Genomic DNA, 6239 nt, shown 5'->3' on the forward strand with positions numbered 1-6239 from the left:
CACACAAGCTTTTTAAGCCTAGCTACTAATTTAGTAGGCTAGATGCCTCTGGAGCTCGGACTACTATTCTGCCCTGCGGTAAAAGCCAGTCAATTTGGGTCGAAAATGAGTTGTCATTTTTGGAACATTAAATAGGCTATCTGCTTTATCATGTGGACAAATATCTTGAGTCACTTTTTTTTTTTTTTTTTGATAGAGGGTCATATTTACAGTAACTTCTAAAAGCCCTAGAGAAGCGCATGCTCAATTTCTAGGGTGGAAACTCTGAGGACGATGTGCCAGGGCACACTTTTTTGGGAGTTGTCTAAACTCATTGCATCTCATGCCACGTCATTCACATCATCAGTGTGGGTATGACATCACTTGACGATTGTGGGGCATGACATGACATCATCAATTGGTGAACTATCACTTTAAACCTATGTTATTCCCATATGACTTGAATGCAGCATTTATTGTTCTAAAAACACTGGAAAGCAAGGCCTCTCTGATGTAATTGGTTCAGGGTAGAATATGCCAGGAGGTTTGTTTAGCTACTGACCCCCATTGATAAGATTTTGTCCCAGTGTCCCCATCTGATAGGACTTTTGTGATGACTCTCCTGGCCTGTCTTGCAGGAGCCTGGTGTTGTGGTCGTTAGGCTGATTGGGTGCACCTGCCGACCCGCTGTAGTCTACTCATTGGGCCTAAGACCATTCAGTCTCTCTGCCTGCTCACCTTTTGTTCTGTTCATTGGTTTAATGTAGTTTGTGTTGTCTGGTTATTTTGCCTGGGTGGAAAATAACTAGACAATACAAAACAAAATAAACAAACAAACAGAAAAAAGGTACCTCGGTAAGGAGGGAGAGAGCTTGAATGGTTTGCTTCTTAAGCCCACCAGGCCCAGGTGCACCCAATCAGCCTAACACCAGGCTCCTGCAAGACAGGGCCAGGAGACTGGGAGGGTCGACACACTTTCAGATGTTTTATTACAAAAAGTGTATGGAACCCATGACTAAAATAGTCATACATTCATTGGAGTTTGAGCAGTATGAAGTGGTGTGCAGTAAGCTAGTATGAACAGAGACACCTTCACTCCATCTGTGCACATAGGAACTATGTGACAGGATATACATTTTGCTTGTGCATACATGTACATCCTGCAACACGCACACGCATGCACGCACACGCGCACGCACACACACACACACACACACACACACACACACAGAAATGTACTATGACACATTTCATGACTTGTCAAGTTCTCTGAAGTTTCAACGACACCGCAACTGATGCAGGAAATGTCAGCGTTCCTCTTTCCTGCCTCTACTTCTTTTTTGTTTCCCCCTCTCTTTCCATCACTCACTCCTTGTCTCTCTCTCGTCCTCTCTCTCTCTCTCTCTCTCTCTCTCTCTCTGGCTTTGGTCTATATTAGTCTCTCCACCCATCCCAGGCCTCTTTAACCTTTTCCTCACCCCCTATACGAAAATACCTCTTCTCATTCAGGGGCACAGTGAGTATGCAGAGTGAAGTGGAGAAACTATATTTATTGGTCTCTAAAGAGAAATTTGTCTTGGATCATAAAAAAGGTGATGTCATTCCACTCCATTGCACAGTGCACAGTGCATTAGACAACACGTTAATGGGGGGCACGGTGGCGCAGTGGTAAGCGCTGTTGCCTCACTGCTAGAAGGTCTTGGGTTCGATTCCCACCTGGGACACTGTGAGCGGCGAGCGCTGAAGGAGTGCGAGCCCGTCCGCATTTCCTCGAGTGCCCACTGCCCGGGTGGGGTCGTCAAAATGGGCCTTTCTGTTTGGAGTTTGCATGTTCTCCCCGTGCCCCCAGGGGGTTTCCTTCATGTAGGAACCCCTCACCAAAACATGCAATATCCTGGTCGCTGAAGTGGTGCCTCCTCTGGTCATTCGGGGCGCCTGTTCGGAGGGAGGGGAACTCGTTGGAATAGCGTGATCCTCCAACGTGCTATGTCCTACCGGTGAAACTTCCCCTGTCAGGTGAAAAGAAGCAGCTGGCTACTGCCCATGTCTCGGAGGAAGCATGGAGCCAGTTTCGGCTCTCCCCAGATCGGCAGAGGGTGGAGCAGCAACCAGGATAAATAAATTAAAATTAGCACTTATGGGGGATAAAAAATTTGATAAAAAAAATCGGGGGGGGGGGGACAACACGTTAATACACATATAATGTACATTTATTCACAATAGGCTACAACAATTGCATTGCATACAGTAACAGTCATCTTAGAAGAATACACACATCAATGTGAAGAAATAAAAGTGTGTTCAGTACATCATAATTCATTTTCATCCTCTAAAAATCCGTGGTTCTCAAACTTTTTCACACCAAGGACCCCTACCCAAACTGACAAAAATGAGGCCACGGACCCCCATTTAATAAGAGTTTTGCTTATAGATGTTTTATTACAGAAAGTGTATGAAACCCATGACCATCTGTCATTATGTTGATTGATTGATTGATTGATTTTTATTTATGGATATAGAGAAGACAATTTACATTTCCAAAGGATAACATGTTAAAGTGAGAACACTTATTTCCAACATGGTCCCTGCTGTTGTAGGACAGAACGCACAACACATAACATGTAAAAAGTCAGTCATATCAATATACAATTTCTAATCAATATACCATTTCTTATCCTTAACCAATCACCTAAAATCATTAAAACAAAAAACAAAACAAAAACATGAAAATCAGCAACAATTTCAGAGAACCAAATCCAAGAACAATATCACGAATTAAAAACACTGTTTTGCTGACGGCAAAACCTGTCCTCTAGCTGGCCACTTTACTCCAAAAAAGTAATTTTCTTTTCATTAAATTAATTTAATTTCCATCTCTATCACACACTCAACACCTGCAAGCTGGTTGCCAGAAGAAGATGAAGAAAACACACTGTGCTGTTGTCCACACTACGCTTTAGCAACTTTATGCATTAATTACTTTTTTAAGTGCCCCCAAAATTGTGTAAATGCCCCCAATTTTTTAGACTGTGGCGGCAAAATTTGCCCCCCAAATATTTTTTACATTTCCTACACTGGGCTGGGAGCTACAACATTTTCAATGCCAGTTGAAATTCAATAATGTTCCTGAAATCGACACCTTGGATGAAAACCGATTCATATGAAAATGTGACAGATTATTACTTTAATTCGGCTGTGTTCAGTTGATCTGCTTAATAACACACCCATAATCTAACAATCCAGCATTTTGAAGCAAAATCCTTCATTCCTATGGGGATGAAATGCATTTCATACTGATACAATTGAGAAAATATTGATGATGCTTAGTGGTACCGTACCATACTTCCATCTCCAGTGGACCAAAGGAGATGACCATGCCAGTCTCTCTGCTCCATGCTCTTTATTTACAAGCAATCTAATTAGCGTTCAAAGGTTTAATCCACAAATCCGGCTCTGCTTTGCTGGTAAACAACCTTTGTTGGGAGGCTTGGCATGAGTTACAGTGCTGACAGGCTGTATGCAATTTTTAGTCTCTCTCTCCTCCTCTCTCTCTCTCTCTCTCTCCCTCTCTCTCTCTCTCTCTCACACACACACACACACACACACACACACACTGTGAGGCTTTCAGTCCTCAATGTCAACAAAATACAATCTGTTTGTCCTCAAGCCGGCTAATGGCCCTGCTAGATTGAATTATTGATGATGAGTTAATTGATTCTGGGGGGATATTTGATGTCATTACTCCGGCAATAAAGCCGGTCAGTCAGCAGTCAGTGATGACACGGTGGATTACTGAAAGACATGATTGACAGGAACAGATCATTATTGGAGAGTTTAAATTAGAGGTTGTGAAGTGCCCTAAATCATGAATGCACATTCCATCGATTTTTGAGAGCAAAACAAATCCAAAAGTCAGCAAATGATCAGATTACATGAATGATTTTGAGTATTCTTATGGGTTATGTTACTGATTATCAGTATAATAGTCATATGGCAGTGCTGGCCTAAAGGTTAGAGAAGCGAGCTTGTGACCAGAAGGCTGTCGTCGGTTCAATCCCTGGGACAAGCAGGATAGATCTGAGTGGGGAAAGTGGAAAAAACACCACTTGCCCCTCCCTCTGTAGGAATATAGGTAATGATGTAAATGAAGGTAAAAAAAAAACATGCCATGAAATACTAATTGGAAACAGTATGTGTACGTGTGTGTGTGTGTGTGTGTGTGTGTGTGTGTGTGTGTGTGTGTGTGTGTGTGTGTGTGTGTGTGTGTGTGTGTGTGTGTGTGTGTATGTTGTATATGTGTTTATATATATATATATAACATAAACTAATACTGTACAAAAAATAATCAACAATAATATACGTAATATAAATAGTTATACAATGTATGAGAGGGATATAGGGAAAGGCAATGCGAAATACAGTAATGTACCATGTTGTACTTTTTGAAAGCATTCAGTGAGACTGACATGTCAGTGTTGATGCAGTACCATAAGAATGGATGTTGGTTTTGTGATGATGCCCCTTGTGGTTTACTGCATTATCTCAGCCTTGCCTTTGCCGCCATCTAGAGGTTTGTGTTAGTAATTACAAATATCAACTGTGGCCACAGACATTGGATGGACGGACGGACGGATGGAGTTTTCTGTTTTTGTTTTGCTTTTTTTAAGTTGTTAGTTGTTAGGTAGGATAAAAAAAATACATCAAAAAGTAAGGAAAATGGTTAAAAAGTAAAAAAATTAAATAAAAATAAAGGTAAAGTAAAAAACAACAACAACGGCACTTAGCCTATAGTATGTCTGCTTCACTTGATGAGTTTATAGTGACCTAGTGACCTTATCATACTCTATGGTATTTATTTTCTTCTATGGCATCACTATAATAGTCCTAGTTAATGATATAACAGAAATAAATTAATTCTAGAATTACTAAGTTAGTGCTTTGCAAAGATAAAACAAAACAAAATGGAACCAATAAAAATAAGAAAAGAAGTTAAAACAGACAAATCAATGGATGAATGAATGGATGAATGAATGAATGAATGCAACAATCAATTAATGGGCATTACTCCTAAAGATCCGCAATATGCTCCTCTAGACACAAGGTGGCGCATGGCACAAGGTTTAGTAATGCAAGGTTTAACTCAAATCCTTCAATGAATGAATGGATGAATGATCAGGCTATATCTCTTGGAACCTCCGGAAACCATTCAATATTCATATTCAGGAAAGTGATACAAACTACATATTACACAAACAGAAAAGACTGGAAAAGTGTTCAAACCCTGATGAAAATCACCAATATCCCTGTAATATTCCTATAGTGACTGACTTCCAGTGTGTATGTAGTATTCAATGATGTCTGGCCTTATTGTATGTTATTGCACTTCCTCCTACAGTATCACTATAATATCCCTATACTCTTGTACTATTTCTACGGCAGAAACTCGCACTTTATGGTATTGTTATCTCATGTTATCATTAGCCTATTAAATTCTTATAATATTCATATAGGGACTTGCAGTGTGTCTGTGGAACTCATTTGTGAGTTTATGTCGATTCTGTTGCATTTTATGGTATTTTAGCTCCTATGTAGCCTAGGCTATTGTAATATTCTTCTTGGTGCTTAAAGTTCTGCTATCATAGTAGCCTTGTTAAAATTAGCTAGTGCATTTCATTGAAATTCTAACAATTTAAGAAAAATAGTTTCCTCAGATTACTGTGTGTGTGTGTGTGTGTGTGTGTGTGTGTGTGTGTGTGTGTGTGTGTGTGTGTGTGTGTGTGTGTGTGTGTGTGTATGTGTGTGTGCGTGCGTGCGTGCGTGCGTGCGTGCGTGCGTGCGTGCGTGCGTGTGTGTGTGTGTGTGTGTGTGTGTGTGTGTGTGTGTGAAAAGTGTATTTTTCATTGTTGTGAAACAGATAGTGTTACATCCGGATTAAAAAAATGCTCTATTTGTCTTCCCTTTAATGCAAGCCAGATGTTTTACCTCCGACTGCGACCACATGTGGGCTGCCACTCAAACCCCTCCGACCAATCAGCGCGGGCCCTGAACTGGCTTAAACCCCGCCCTCCCTCCCCCCAGAGTATCTTGAGGAATCGGAGGAGAGGTGGAGTGATTTCTTGGGGATTTCTCTCTCTCTCTCTCTCTCTCTCTCTCTCTCTCTCTCTTCCTCCCTCTCTCCCTCCCTCTCTTTCTCCCTCTCTCTCCAGCTGTAGCTCTCTCTTTCACATCTCCCTCTCTCATAGTGCAGAGCTGCTGATATC

The sequence above is a fragment of the Poromitra crassiceps genome (assembly GCF_964638095.1).
Source record: "Poromitra crassiceps genome assembly, chromosome: 3".
Lineage (NCBI taxonomy): Eukaryota > Metazoa > Chordata > Actinopteri > Beryciformes > Melamphaidae > Poromitra > Poromitra crassiceps.